The 16,498-nt window shown below is 39.5% G+C and overlaps 2 long non-coding RNA genes across 2 annotated transcripts; both read left to right on the forward strand.

The window, feature by feature from the left end:
• Window positions 1–12,014: 12,014 nt before the first annotated feature.
• Window positions 12,015–12,833, forward strand: LOC136245492 (uncharacterized). The gene is made up of 4 exons (XR_010695885.1): window positions 12,015–12,354; window positions 12,410–12,467; window positions 12,528–12,729; window positions 12,781–12,833. It is a non-coding gene; the product is annotated as an uncharacterized lncRNA (long non-coding RNA).
• A 716-nt stretch (window positions 12,834–13,549) lies between these two features.
• Window positions 13,550–15,080, forward strand: LOC136245491 (uncharacterized). Its single transcript, XR_010695884.1, has 5 exons — window positions 13,550–13,690; window positions 13,749–14,365; window positions 14,419–14,780; window positions 14,832–14,894; window positions 14,945–15,080. It is a non-coding gene; the product is annotated as an uncharacterized lncRNA (long non-coding RNA).
• Window positions 15,081–16,498: the final 1,418 nt, after the last annotated feature.

The raw sequence follows: 16,498 nt of genomic DNA on the forward strand, positions 1-16,498 counted from the left end.
AAGCATCTAGCATAATGCCGGCATAATGGGCCAGCTTTGAGCATAATGCGAGCATAATAGGGAAAATTTTCAACAGTTTATACTAGAAAACGTTACAGCATACCTTTGGGTTTAGTAAAGTCCAAAAACGCTATGTCTCTGACTCTCTGCTTGTTGTCTTGCATTGTTTCCCTGTTGTAGCTAAAGCTCCATCAAAAATAATTATCTGGAATTAAGCGCGGTGCTAATTTTCGTACTAATTTGAGTGCTAATTGTGAACTTCAGTACTGTTAACTGCTCTTAAATGGATGTAGTTAGAGAAATAGATTTATCCTCTGACTCTGATGTCAGTGAATCAAGTGACGTTGAGATACATGACAGCAGTAGCAACGTTTGCGGTGAATTGGCATTGAGTAGCAGCTGTACTTTGCTACAAACACACCAGAGGGAAGAGACTGAGAACGCAAGTGAAAGCAATATAAGTACCACACAGAAGAGAGCCCAGTCACTCTTGGATGTGCTGAAGTGCCCACAGCCATCTACTTTGGCGAGGAAACGAGTGATTACCACAAACAATCCTCCAGCTGGTAAACGTTCTTGTAAGAGTACAAACCAACGTAAAGCTGCAGCTAGCATTAAGCCAAAACAGCGGATTGATGAATTCAAAGGCGAACACCTGTGTGTATCTAGTGGGAAACTATTTTGCAATGCTTGCAGGGAGGAAGTTAATCTGAAAAAGAGCAGTGTAAAGAATCGTATTCGATCTGTCAAACATAAGAATGGTAAGGATGCATTAAACACCAAGAATAAAAGAGAAAAAACCATTGCTGAAGCAATACAGCAACATAACAGTGAAGTACACCCTAGAGGGGAAACACTGCCAATGGAACAACAAGTACACCGTGTTAAAGTGGTAGAATCTTTTCTCAGAGCTGCAGTTCCGTTGAGCAAACTACAGCACTTCAGAAAACTGCTTGAAGAAACTGGATATCGTCTTACTGACAGGCACCACATGTCGGATTTGATCCCAGTAGTTTTGAAGCAAGAGAAAAGTAGAATACAAGGTGAGATTTCTGAACAAGATGTTTCAGTAATATTTGATGGCACTAGTCGATTGGGTGAAGCTCTTGCTATGGTAGTGCGTTTTGTTACTTGTGAGCGGAACATTGAACAGCATCTTATCAAAGTGCAGCTGTTGTCGAAGAGCCTCAAAGGAGAAGAAATTGCTCGAGAGCTTATACACACTTTGTCTACAGAGTAAAGTATTGGTACTGATAACCTCTTAGCAGCCATGAGAGATCGAGCAGCATCTAACAGTGTTGCTATGAGAACAGTTAAGGTGCTGTATCCTAATCTAGTTGATATAGGATGCTTTTCACACACAATTGACAGAGTGGGAGAAAATTTTCATACTCTAATACTTCATGAGTTTGGAATAGCTTGGGTGAGTATGTTTTCACACAGCCCTAAAACCAAACTACTTTGGAAGGAACTAACAGGAAAGCAAATGATTTCCTACAGTCCTACAAGATGGTGGAGTCGGTGGGAAGTTTACTATCAGGTTATGGTACATTTTGGGGATGTGGAGCCATTTCTTAAGAATAATGAAGATCTTCCTTCTGCTACAAGAACCAAGCTGCTCTCGTTCTTCACTGATGACAAAAAGGACAAGCTTCAAGTTGAGTTAGCAGCTGTAATCAACTATGGTGAGGAGTTTGTTAAAACCACTTACAAGCTGGAAGGAGATGGTCCCTTGGTTTTTACATGCTATGAAATAATAGATGCTTTGCAAATCGCCATCAAAAGAATAGAAACCCATGCTCCTAATACTGAGGCTGTGATCAACTCTGTATCAAAAGGGTCTCACACAGTTAAGGAAAGACTGAAACAGCATGCCAAAAACTGCATGCAGCCTGGTATTGCATACTTTAATAGACAGCTAAGTACCAGTTTGAAAATCCCACTGCAAGCTTTCAAGGCAGCACGTTTGTTTTCTCCCCATAAAGCTTATACTATGAAACCTGATGATAAAATGGTGGATTCATTACAAATATTTCCATTTCTTGTACATGTCATACCATCATTAAAAAGTGAAATGCCACAATATATAGCAAAAACTGCTGATGTCAGTGAAGATTTGAATCCGCTTGACTGGTGGAAACTGAATGCTGGTGCGCTGCCATATTGGTCATCTGCTGCTCGCAAAGTGCTTGTTTTGCAACCGTCTTCTGCAGCTACAGAAAGGGTTTTCTCACTTTTGAATGCTTCATTCAGTGACCAACAAGAAAACAGCCTACAGGATTACATAGAGACATCACTTATGCTTCAATATAATAACCGTTGACATTATAAATTATTATGCAAACCATACATTAGAACAAAGTTGTTTCCTGTAGCTACCCATGTGTGTTTAAATAAAAATAAGACTTATGGAGCATAATTGGGTACAATGGAGCATAATTGGGGCATAATAGGGAAAATTTTGGAGCATTGCTCAAAAGCATAATAGGCCTAAGCCTACCACTTATAAGAAAGAACAATGTTGAAAGGAAATAATAAAATGTCTTACCAGGGTGCTAATATGTGCCCTCCTATTGCAAATGAAAGCTTTACGCCTTGTATATATACATGGGGAAAATCCCTCTAATATAAGCATAGGCAGCTATTTTGATTATCATCTTTTCATATAACTTATAACTACTGTTAGTTAGGTAGCTTAGCAAATGGATGTGGACACTCTGGACAAAAGCACCAAATTTTTTCCTCATGATACCCATCACCTTAACTTTAAATTTTTGATAGGAACCACTCCCTCCAATTACGTGTATTTGGGTTTCCCACTTTTACAGCCCAATTTTTAAGGAAAACTTCAAAAATTAAATTTAACCTGTAGACATTATTTCTCCCTTATATACCTTATTGCATTTGCAGTTTATCTCTATACTGCACTAAGTAAGGTCATTTTTTAGCCTTAAAAGTTGTTTTTTTATGAATAACTTTTAATTGTGGGTTTAAGATTTTGAGCACATGTTGGATTAATAGTTGTTCTCCCTACTTAGGTAAGCTAATATATACAACACAGTGTGTGTATACATATATTACAATTGCTACAGAACTGCAGTATTGTCAATTACATATTGAAGTTAATTTTAAACTAAAAAAGGTTTCTTCTCTGTTTAATTTTTGACTGTGGGATTGAGTTTCTGAGCACACATTGAGGTAAATAGTTGTTCTGTCTGCTTATGTAAGCTAACAAAAGTCACTACAGGACTGCAGGATTGTCAATTATATGACTGGAATGATGGATTGGAGCATGTGCTTGGTCTGTCAAGAAAAAACTACAGAGCCCCTGAAATGCCCACTGAATGCACAAGGAAGTGGGGACAAATCAGAACCATACAGGTCCTTTCTGAATAATGTTAATCTTTTCAAAGTTGTGGGCTCATTGCCAGTGGTGCTTAAGTTTGGAGATGACATGACTGTAAGTGAACTGGTCCAAAACCGGGGTGCATGGCACAAATCTTGCTATGTCAAGTTTAACAAAGAGAAGCTGGAGAGAGCTACCAAAAAGCGAGACAGGGACAACACTTCAGAGAGCAGCAAGTCTGGGATGAAACGGTATCGGCGCCAGTCAATGGACAAGATGTCCTGTCTGTTTTGCCATCAAGAAGATGGACAACTGCATGAATTTAGAACACTTGAAGCTGATGAGACCATAAGACATATGGCTACAGAGCTGCAGGACACAGATTTAATGGCTAGAATGGAAGGTGGTGATCTTATAGCACTTGAGGCTAAATATCATCTGCAGTGCTTAACAGCACTAAGGAATCGTTACCGTTCACTGGTGCAACAAGAGCAGGAACCAGTAGGCTCTTCTGAGGAAAAGAAGGTGAAGGCAAGAGCACTTGTAGAGCTCTTTACTTACGTAGAAAATTGTGTTGAAGATGGGACCTTCTACTTTAAGTTTTCAGTTTTGCATCAACTGTATGAAATGTGGGTACGCTACCTTGGTGTTGAGAAGGAGATTAACAGAAGCCGATTCAAGGAGAAAGTTCTAGCATACTTTCCGCAAGCACAAGAGCAAAGCGATGGTAAAAATAAAATTCTAGTTTTTGCAGTACTGCTGGCCAAGGTTGCCAAGATAGTGCGTAAAGAGATTGCCAGCTACAAAAGTTTTTCCTTTGATGGTAAATTTCCTTCTGGTTGTCAGCATGGGTCAGTGCCATCTACTCTCAAGATGCTTGTGTCTATGCTGTTGAATGGTGCTAATATAAAAGATCAAGATTCTACAGACTCACAGGCAACCCTCACTGTCTCTCAGACTATCCTCTTCAATTTTAATAAAAGTGCATCTTCCGTTTCTAAGTCTCGGCATTCCTTGGATAGGGAACCACCATTGCCATTGTATATTGGAATGAAGATACACACAGAGACCAGGTCTAAAAAGATCATCACACAGCTATATGACTTGGGTCTCAGTGTAAGTTATGATAGAGTTCTTCAGCTTGAGAGTCAGCTTGCAACAGCTGTCTGTGAGAATTTTCAGGACAAAGGAACTGTAGTTCCTGCTCAGCTACGACATGGATTGTTTACAGTTGGTGCATTTGATAATTTGGATCACAATCCTTCAAGCACAACTGCTAAAGGTTCATTTCATGGCACAGGCATCAGTCTGTTTCAGTTTCCCACTTCATCAAATTTGGGAGAGAAGCAGAATGACATCAAACTAGCTTTGACTGGTACCAAAAAGGACCACCAGTTGCCAGACAGCTTTACCACTGTGCCAGCTGTGGTTTTGAAGACAGCAACAGTGTCAGTTCCACCACTGTTAAATGCATCATCACCAAAAGAGAGACAACTGGTAGGTGCACAATTAAAGGAAAGGAGCTGGCTGGACCATGCTTGTCTACTCCTGGAGAAAGATGAGATTGAAAAAGGTGACACTGTTGCCTGGTCAGCATTCCATGCCTCCATGCAAGGTTCATCAGCAGATTTCCACACTACCCTTACACAGCTTTTACCCCTTTTCTATGAAAAGGCAGCTACAGCAGCTATGATTAAGCATGGAATTAATGTGCTGCATTGGGCAACAGAATTTCTCAATCCTGGACAGATACCAGTTGTAGCATTTGATGCACCACTCTATGCTCTTGCCAAGTTCATACAGTGGAACTGGCCTGATACACATGGAGAACAAAAGTTTATAGCAATGTTCGGAGGCCTGCACATAGAAATGGCAATGTGGAACACATATGGTGACTATTTGGAGGGATCTGGGTGGACCAATGCACTGACACAAGCAAGCATTGCATCATCAGGCACTGCTGACTCTTTTCTGAAGGCCTCACATCTCACCAGAACAAGGCATGCTCACCAGGTGACTGCTTTGGCTCTGGCAAAGCTCCAGGAGGATGCTTTCTTGCAGACTGAAGGGATACACAGTAATGAAGTCAAGGAGATTTGGAGGCAGGAAATGGTACAGAAGAGTCCAACATTTCAGTACTGGGATACAGTACTAAACATGGAACTTCTGGACCTCATCTTTATTAGATCGCACCATGAGGGGAATTTTCCTTTGTACGTTGAAAGTCTGAAGGCCTTGGTTCCATGGTTCCTCTCTCTCGACCACCACAATTATGCACGGTGGATTCCAATACACATCCGAGACATGGAGAGTCTACCAGCGCCTATCCTCAAAGAGTTTGAGGAACATAGTCACTGGGTCATCCACAAAACCACCAACAGATTCTCCACCATCCCAATTGACCAAGCCCACGAACAAAATAATGAAGCAGTCAAAAGTTCTGGTGGTGCAGTTGGTCTCACTGAGAATCCTTCAGCCTTCAGGAAATGGATGGTCTCAGGGCCTGAACAAGCAAGGATACTGAAAGAGTTTGAAGAGGACCTCCCACAACATAAAGACTCAGAATATGGCTTTCATCATGAGGAGGGATTTTCCACCCAGAGAAATTTCAAAGAGCAGACAGTGAATCTAGTGCAAGTCTTCTGTGAGCTGGGAAACCCTTTCCTTGATGACAGTGATGAGTTATTGGCTCTAGACACACGGAATGTTCTGGATGAATCTGTGGTGAACACAGTGCGAACAGTGCAAAGTAAAGGAAAGGATCAGTATGCTACGTACTGCAAAGAAGTAATTTTTGATCGCACACGTTCCATTCATGAGCCTATTAAGAAGAATGTGTTTCCTCTTTTCAGTTCAAGACCAAAAGCCAAGACAAAGCAAGCAGGAAAAATCCCCTTACTTAAAAATGATATTGCTCTGTTCTCTCATCTGTACATTGTCATGCAGCACAGAGTTAGTGACATGAGCAAGTTCTTTAGGCATGAAAACCATCCTTTTCCTCCTTCACTGTCTGATTTGGGAAAATTGCGCTTGGGAAAGAAATCTGACCTGTTGAACATTTTGACCAAGGACACCCAGAATGATCTTCCTGACTTCATTGATGTGAAACTACTTGATGGAGCTGCCGTGGTGCACTTACTCCCTACTACCAACATTGTGACATTTGATGAGTATGCTGATCAGGTGTTTGTTCCACACATCTTAAAACAACTAGAAAACTCCAAAAGAGTTGATATAGTGTGGGACACATACATTCCCAGCAGTATCAAAGAATCTACTAGAGAAAAGCGAGGAAATGGTGTTCGGAGAAAGGTTGCAGGTAAGAACAAGCTTCCAGGGAAGTGGGCTGACTTCTTACGTGATCCAACTAATAAACAAGAACTGTTTGCATTTCTTTCCAACAAGATTGCTACTATGGATTGCCCTGAAGACAAAGAAATTATTGTAACATCTGGTACCACAGCTATTCTTCGAGGAACTCATAGATCCATGGCACCATGTGATCATGAGGAAGCGGACACCAGGCTGATGATCCACTTACAGGATGCCCTTCTGAATAACTGTACCAACTGTCTGGTACGCACTGTTGATACAGATGTAGTGGTGATCCTCATTGGCAAGTTCCATAACCTGATCGCACTGTGCCAAAATGTGAGCATTTGGGTTGCCTTTGGTACAGGCAAGAACTTTACATACCATTACATCAATTCTATCTATGAAGACCTGGGTAAGGACAAATCCCTTGCTCTCCCTGTGTTCCACTGTGTCACAGGATGTGATACCACATCTGCATTCTTTGGAAGAGGAAAGAAGTCAGCATGGGAAGCATGGAACTGTTTTCAAGATGTGACACGTGCCTTTACCTACATGGCACTCCATCCTTATGCAGAAATAGATGTAGGTACTGAAAATTTTCAGTTGCTAGAACGTTTCACTGTTATTCTTTATGATAAAACCAGTGACCTGCAACATGTGGACGAAGCCAGAAAGGAGTTGTTTTGCCAGAAGGAAAAGACAATGGAGAGGCTTCCTCCAACCCAAGATGCATTGTTGCAGCATTTAAAACGAGTTGCCTATCAGGCTGGGATATGGTGCACCAGTGAGCAGAGTGAACAACATGCACCTACTCCAGAGGGTTGGGGCTGGACTCTTGATGAGGACAGCCAGTGGGCTCCTGTGTGGAACACGTTACCTGTTGTCTCCAAGGCCTGCAGTGAATTAGTCAAGTGTGGCTGTAAGAGTCAAAGTGGATGTGGTGCTAGGTGTGCATGCAGAAAGGCACACTGGAAGTGTACAGAACTGTGCAGTTGTCACTGTGAGAAGTAACACAGGCATGAACTACATGTATGTATTGACAATATACCATCACATTTCAAAGTTGATTCAGTATTTTGAGTGACTGCATGTCATACATAGCAGCTATATCGTTTTCCTAGCTTTATGTTAATAAAACCATCTGGTGGCTTGTGTAGTTTGTCTAAGTAGCATAGTTGTACTCAAAATGCATGTTTAGAAGGTGAGATATTGGTAAATATAAGTTTTAAATAGCGGCCATTTTAAAAATCTGAGGTGGCGGCCATATTGTATTCGGAGGGAGTGGTTCCTATCAAAAATTGAAAGCTAAGGTGATGGGTAACATGTGGAAAAAATTTGGTGCTTTTGTCCAGAGTGTCCACATCCATCTCAAATCTGGCCTTAAGCTGCCTGACTATGTTGATAGGTACCTCAAACCTTGAATTGTTTGAACTTAAAATATGCCACTATGACTAGAGAATCTGTCAAAGCAAAAACATTCATGTGGCTTTCCAGCATAGTGACCATGGTGACTGTTTAATAGAATGATTTTTACATTGTCCATATATCCTGTACATTTACAATGTGACACAAACCAGCTCAGATTGCAGAAGAAATGCATTCGTTAGGTTGGCATATAGACTTAGCTAGATTACATGCTAAATACAACATCAGAACATTGACCAGTAGTGGTATGGCTACCCTTTTCACAAAGATTATCAGCAATTTTTACAGTGTTCTTGCAATAAAACTGTTATCTCCTCTTAAGGACCAGTTGCAATGATTGGTCTGAAGTACTCTAAAAGTAGTGGCATTCATCAGTTGTTCTCCTGTAGTTAGTCAAGTTGGATGGCTTCTGTTTACCCATGTTGTGGGTGCTCAAAGTGATCTAATAATCATGTTTGTTGCACAGGAGAAGAATTGCGCTTGGTGGGTGTGACTTGTGCTAAAAGACTAAAACACCCATAACATGCTGGGATAAACTGATTAAGGGCTGATACTTTATCAGTACATAGACCACCAGCGTATGTACCTGTACGTCGAATTCGGTGGTCATCAGTATTTTCTTTTGCGAGATATTACATTTCATAAAAAGTACCATAATTGTACATTTATGGTTCTAATTAATGGTCAGCAAATAGAATTTCTTTCAAATGGTGCTTATTGAATGTCTCATGTGCCCACTAATACATTTAATGGGGTTTTGCAAAATATGGGTGTGCCTTGTTATGTAACCATTGGCTTTTTTACCCAACTAATCCTCAACTATTGTGTGGCTTTAAATTTGGTGGAAGTGTAGGACATGAGAAAACGTAGTCATGTACCAAAAATGGGGCTTCCAGATTTATGTGATCTCCCATTAAATTCATGTGATCGGCCAATTTTTAATGTTTTCATTATCCCATAAAATGTCACTGCTTATAGTATGTTCACGTTGAGCTGAACCCTCAAAAACATTTAATAACTCATGGATGCAATTACACACGATCTTGAAATTTGGCTCATTTGTACTATTGCTTGACCCGCTAAGAATATTTCAAATTCTTTTTGTTCAAATGTTTGACATAATATTTACGGCCAATCAAAATGTTCTCAATACATTTCCTATGGGGAAGCCATATAATTACAATGCCCATTACAGTCCTTTCCCGAACTTGTAATGGAGCCAAACCATACGTGTCTGTTGTTGACACCTTTGTTGTCACCAATAATTATCTGGTTGGCTGAAATGTTAACTCTGTTGAGAAAAAAATCCACTTTTAATTTTTAGCTGTTTTTCAGGATTCAGCTCAACGTGAACATACTATAAATATGCAGCCTTCAAAACTGGTAATATTGTAGATATCCATTGGCACTATATTTTAGCAATGACTGAGATTAGTCACTTGCTTGCTTGGTGAAAACAGCCCATTTCAAATTTATGCATTTCAGTGTACTAGCCTTTCAAGATTCTATTGCCTGCGACATGGGTAAACAGAAGCCATCCAACTTGACTAACTACAGGAGAACAACTGATGAATGCCACTACTTTTAGAGTACTTCAGACCAATCATTGCAACTGGTCCTTAAGAGGAAATAACAGTTTTATTGCAAGAATGCTGTAAAAATTGCTGATAATCTTTGTGAAAAGGGTAGCCATACCACTACTGGTCAATGTTCTGATGTTGTATTTAGCATGTAATCTAGCTAAGTCTATATGCCAACCTAACGAATGCATTTCTTCTGCAATCTGAGCTGGTTTGTGTGAGGCAGATGCACATTGTAAATGTACAGGATATATGGACAATGTAAAAATCATTCTATTAAACAGTCACCATGCTGGAAAGCCACATGAATGTTTTTGCTTTGACAGATTCTCTAGTCATAGTGGAATATCTTAAGTGCAAACACTTCCAGGTTTGAGGTACCTATCAACAGTAGTTATAAGTTATATGAATAGACGACAATCAAAATGGCTGCCTATGCTTATATTAGAGGGATTTTCCCCATGTATACAAGGCGTAAAGCTTTCATTTGCAATAGGAGTGCACATATTTGCACTTTGGTAACACATTTTATTATTTGGTGGAGTTTAAACTTCTGTGGTACCAATAGAAATACTCCACTCAATTTGGAGAAACCGTAGGAGTGAATTTGTGTATGTGCGGTGGGATACATTTATTACAGTAACATACAAGGTTTGAATTATACCCAGCATCTAAATGTATGCCTCTAGTCTTGTTCACTTTCTAACACTAACTATATATAGTGAATGATCGATATTGGATTATGAGATGTAGTAAGTGGATATTCACATAAGACGTCCCCTTGTTTAACTGGAATTTAGGCTTGATTCACACTACTGTAATGATGCCGACACATACAATGTCTACATGCACCATGACAGCAGTGAAATTCAACCCTTTCTTGCTGCCACCAGAACTGGAACAGTCAGTGACTTCTCAGACACCTACAGTATATAATAGTAAATCTGCATGCTATATCACATACAATACACTACATTATACCGAGTAAAGTTCATATGCACACATACACACACATACTACACTACACACACTCCTTACACACTACTCTGTGTGTGTGGTGTTGTGTGTGTGTGTGTGTGGGTGCGTGTGTGTGTGTGCGTGCGTGCGTGTGCCACACACAAGCCGCAAAGGCTGTAATGGTGGTTGTAATGGCTGTAACGGTGGTTCACATTACAACTTTCATCATCATTGGTGTGGCAAAATTAATTTAGGAGAGGAGTACATCATGTAGAAATGAGCTAATTTAAAATATGCGGCCATTCTTTTCAATTTATCACAAGGGGAAAATAAGGCCTGCATGTAGGTTAAGTAACCCTAAGGCTGTAGCACAACGTGATGTCAGACCTTCAGTGCTGGTCGCCAGGAAACACCCACCACTTTTAATATACACAGAATGCGGCTTTAAATAGTAGTCCATACTACTTGCCTCACCCATTAATATAGAGTGGTGGGGGCTAAATTTCAGTGACAAAGGGGACGCACATAAACTGTGACCGGGTTATACTGATCAGAATATTTAAAACTGGCGGAGTTTAATACATCAAAACCAACAACGATAAACTTTAGAAAATCACATTTTGACTAACAAATATCAACAGCACGCTAACTGCTAACCTGTTGTGATCGAGAAGAGGAGAGCAGATGTCTGACCAATTCTGTTAACATTATGGTAGAGGCAATTTTAATAAATCCCGTTAATTCTTGTAATTTATTGTAGTTTGGAAAGATAGACATGTAGACTTCTTTATTTTAATTATTTGTACTATGAAAACCGTTAGATTAAGATTCAGTGGTTGGTTTACTGTTTTAACAGAGGACTAGTCTACCTTTTGGGAACTTGGAAATCCAGAAAGCCAAATGTTTGGATTGTTAGTGTGAGTCACCAATATAGTCTTATGCATATCTCACAAAAGTGTATTTTGTGCTATGAAAACCATCGTATGTGGTTTTTATCTTGTAATGGTAAATGGATTTCATGTTCAATATTGCTGCTTTAACTTGGGATGGGAATAATTATTACTTTATACTGCATGCCAAAGTGCTAAAAGACTTGCTCCTATATAGGCATTGTACATCTTGTGAATTAAATTATTTTTATATAAGTCGCTCAATTTGCAGGTATGACACTCTCCCTTACAAAAATTATGTTTGGATTGTGTTAAGCAATGCTAGCATAAAATACTGAGATGCATAGTGCAATCTTGATTTTTTCAGGGATGACAGCATCAGCTAGTAAGCCGCTTTTCAGCTGTTCAAGGAAACAACAGTAGCAAAAAATACCAGCCTGAGCATTGAACCTGCAACCTTTCAATTAACAGGTCGATGCCCTAACACCTGGGCTGCTCCTTACGATCTCGCTAACTTGGCCAATATCTAGTCCGGAGGATCAGCTTTGGCGCCCAATGCGCCAGGGTATATTATATCTATGCTTTTCCAATGGCTGATTCTGCGATTCGTGTAACATCAAAAATCCAAGTCAATCTCACGTGAATGAGTTAGAATAGTCACGTGATCAAAGTGACGGTCGATTGTGAGACATATCGGTATCTTTACAAATGAAGCAGCGAATGAAGTGGATAGGGCGCAAAGTTAGCACCTTTGGTAGTTGACGACTGAATAAAACTGAGTCTGTGGACACAAGGCCAAAGGATCACTACATACCAGCTTGCAGGGGTTGCATTGGCAAGGGTAAATATGATGAAGGAAGGTCTGTGGTGTAAAGCATAAGACATTTTCCCTACAGTGATACTTCGTCCACGGTGTTGCACCAATGCTGTGCAGTCTGAAAATATAGTAGCAGTGTAAGGGTTTTACAATTCTGTGTGTTGTCAGGTCATCTTATTACCCCTTTGTCTGCATAGAACCAGCTGCTAGTGAGAGGAGAGAAGGTTTTATGGAATGGGTTCATTGTTAATCTTTTGCGTTGTGTGTTTGCAGCTGTGTTGGCAATCCGAAGACTAGTTTAAAACGTATCTGGGGACTAGTATAATGTGTGTCACTTCTAATCAAGGACTGATCCTTGGTCCAGTGTTACACTACAAAATTGTTACTGGAAAAGCAAGAGTAAGACTGGCTAAGACATAAAAATATGTTTGCAATGCTGTGTGGTTTTAGGCCATCTTATTTCTGCTTTGTCTGCAGCTACTGTAGCAAGAAGAGAGCATTTATAGTATGTTCACGTTGAGCTGAATCCTCAAAAACATTTAATAACTCATGGATGCAATTACACATGATCTTGAAATTTGGCTCATCTGTAGTACTGCTTGACCCACTAAAAATATTTCAAAATCTTTTTGTTCAAATGTTGGACATAATATTTACGGCCAATCAAAATTTTCACAATACATTTCCTATGAGGAAGCCATATAAGTACAGTGTCCATTATTGCCCTTTCCCGAACTTGTAATGGAGCCAAACCGTACGTGTCTGTTGTTGACACCTTTGCTGTTACCAATAATCATCTGGTTGGCTGAAATGTTAACTCTGTTGAGAAAAAATCCACTTTTAATTTTTAGCTGTTTTTCAGGATTCAGCTCAACGTGAACATACTATAGGTTTGATTGAATTGGTTCATTGTTAATTAACGTAATCTTTTGTGTTGTGTGTTTGCAGCTGTGTTGGCAATCCGGGGAATAGTTTAAAACATATCTGGGGACTTGTCTAATATGTGACACTTCTAATCAAGGACTGATCCTTGGTCCACAGTGTTGCACTAAAGAATTGCTACTTTTGTGTCTGGAAAAGCAAGGTAAGACTCTTAACTGGCTAAGACATAAAAATTTCTTTGCAATGCTGTGTGGTTTTAGGCCGCTTCTTCTGCAGCTAGCAAGAAGAGAGTGTTCAGGTTTGATTAAATTAGTTCATTGTTAATCAACATAATCTTGTGTTGCATGTTTGTAGCTGTTGGAAATCTGAGGACTAGTTTAAAATGTATTTGGAGACTAGTCTACTTCTAATCAAGGACTGATCCTTTTCCACAGTGTTGCACTAAAGAATTGCTACTTTGCTATCTGGAAAAGGAAGAGTAAGACTCTTAACTGGCTATGACGTAAAAATTTGTTTGTAATACTGTGTGGTTTTAGGCCATCTTATTGCTGCTTTGTCTGCAGCTAGCAAGAAGAGAGCATGCAGGTTTGATTCAATTGATAACATAATCTTAAATTGTGTCATTTGTGTTTCTGCAGCTATTGGTAATTCATGGACTAGTTTAAAAGTGTATCTGTGGACTAGTCTAGTGGCAGTGGAAAGGGGGAGGGGGTGCTAGAGGGGCTGAAGCCCCCCACTTTCACAAATGAGGGGTAGAGCTCCCCAATAAATGTGCTTTGTTATGTCCTGTTTGTCATATCACATGACCAATGTGATATACGCTCCATCACTGTAGTGGCTAAAATTACTCTAGATTCAATCTCGTAGTATTCCTTTTTCAAAGATTTCCTCCAGACTCCTTAGAAGGAGAACATGCTTTGTTATACTCTCCCCACCCCCAACTTTCGGCCTTCCGTTGCCACTAAATGTGTGACACTTCTAATCATTTCGTCTACAATGTTGCACTAAAGAATTGCTACTGTGCTGTCTTGAAAAGCAAACAGTCTAAGACTAATTGGCTAAAGTGTAAGAAATTTTACAATCCTGTGCGTTGTCAGGTCATCTTATCACCCCTTTGTCTTCATATAATCAGCTGCTAGAGAGAGTTGAGAAGGTTTGATGGAAATGGTTCATTAATGTAATCTTTTGTGTTATGTGTTTGTGCAGCTGTTGGCAATCCGGGGACTAGTTTAAAACGTATCTGTGGACTAGTCTAATGTGTGACATGTCTGATCAAGGGACTGTTTCACAGGTCTATGCTCTGTGTATACGTATGTAATACTGTGTAAGAGTAAAAGCAATAAAATTTTGCATGTGTTAGATACAGTATAATAAACATTGTGATGAACGTACTCAGTAGAGTTTGTTAGGGTGATCAGCTAGTTACAAGGTACCATAAGCTCTCTAAAATTAGTAAGTAGCTTTATTTATTTCTTGAACAAGTATTCTTAAAACATTAGAATTGATGACTACTCTAAAAAGCTGTAATAACACAACTGTCACACACGTAGTGACAAACCCAGGAGTATGTGAGTTGATGGACTGCATGTGTAAAAATTCAGTACATTGTTATACAGTAGGAAAATGAGTGATAATGGTATGAAGCAAGCCCCATGAATCTCAGTTGTTACTATCCATCTTTGGTAAATAGTTTGCTATATGTGGTTCAGTATCTTACTCTACTCTCTTGCAGATTTATGGTTGTCAATACTACCATTTTGAAAGTCGAAGTGACACTGATACCATTGACACTGATAACATTGTCTACATGCTATACATAATTTGTGTATGGTGGTATGTTAATGAGATTAATGTTCATTGTACAGTGATCACATGACAAGAATGTAATTACTGCCAATTTTGTGGAACTTAATTATGAGAACTGTGAATACATTAGCAGACCAGACTCATAAAAGGGTTGCACTTATAGTGTGGTTTGTGGCTATAAGTAATAGGTTCCAAGTGTATACACTGAAAATGCTTTGTGAGCAACAAGAGAACTTCTTTGGAAATTGAGTTCATTTCCAAACGATTTCCAAACTGAAATTGGCAGTGTTCATATGAGGACACCTTTGTGTTTATGTGCATGCACAAAGCAGTTTCCATTGTGTGCACTAAGACTGCTCTTGCTGTGGATTTCACTAGTCTGCTTTTTCAGGACCAAAATACAAAGACGATAACTATTAGGCGTATTGTATTGAATGAGAACAGTGTGAAATTAATATCATGCAAACGTAGCCTACCTATATTGGTCATACAGAAGTCAAGTCATTGTGGCAGCAGGCTTAGCTTTGTGATGTGGTGAAGTTCCTTAGCTGTGACTCCTACTGTTCTATGCTTGATCAGTTAGAATCTGGGTATCTTATGTGTATACGTGTAGCAGAAATGGAAGCCCATCAGTTCAGTGATAACAAGAGTTCGGTATGAGGGAGAGTGTCTTGATGTGGAGTACATTCAGGATCTGCTGCAAGTAACACTCTAGTCTTCTACTATAAGAAAGGCTTGACCTTATCAACACCAGTCATCACCTATCAACAGTTCTCTGTCAGGTATACATAAGATCAAACGTGAACTTGCAGCAGTGCTTTGTACAGGAGTCAGACACTCTCCCCCATACAAATATTATGAACTCTTGGCGATAAGAGCTTGTTGTAAGTTTACAATGACTCTTGTTAATAACATATAGCTTTTGTTCTATAGAATCATGTATTTACTACATTAATGCATGTATTTGATTTCCATTATAAGGAAAATAATGGTCAGTGAAGACCTGTACACAGGTAAAAGATAGCCAGCAGGTCCACTTTTGTAAACAGCTGCATAGCCATGAAATCACTACAAAACCAGACAGGATCTCATATACATAAATTAGATTGCGTATGGTCACCTGATTTAAATTCCCACATAGCTGGTGTTCTTTATAGTGATAATTTTCACTGTGGTAGAATGAGACATCCCTTTGCCATGACGACACATCACAAATCTCAGTAGCAGACATCTACACACAATATACACTTGACCACATGCTAATGATGTTCTTTTTATCTGCTGATGTGCTAGCTGTATAATTTAGATTCCTTTTCACCATTCTTATTAACCTGGACTTGTTACTTGTAAACACTTATTCCATTTCTTTATTGCTTCAAGAAATATCACTATGCAGGTTAGCTACTTGAATGAACCACTCTGCAGCATCATGTTACCCAGTCACAAAACAGAAGTCAGTTATTAGAACTTTTATTTGAAG

This window comes from Dysidea avara, chromosome 15, assembly GCF_963678975.1.
Source record: "Dysidea avara chromosome 15, odDysAvar1.4, whole genome shotgun sequence".
Taxonomy (NCBI): domain Eukaryota; kingdom Metazoa; phylum Porifera; class Demospongiae; order Dictyoceratida; family Dysideidae; genus Dysidea; species Dysidea avara.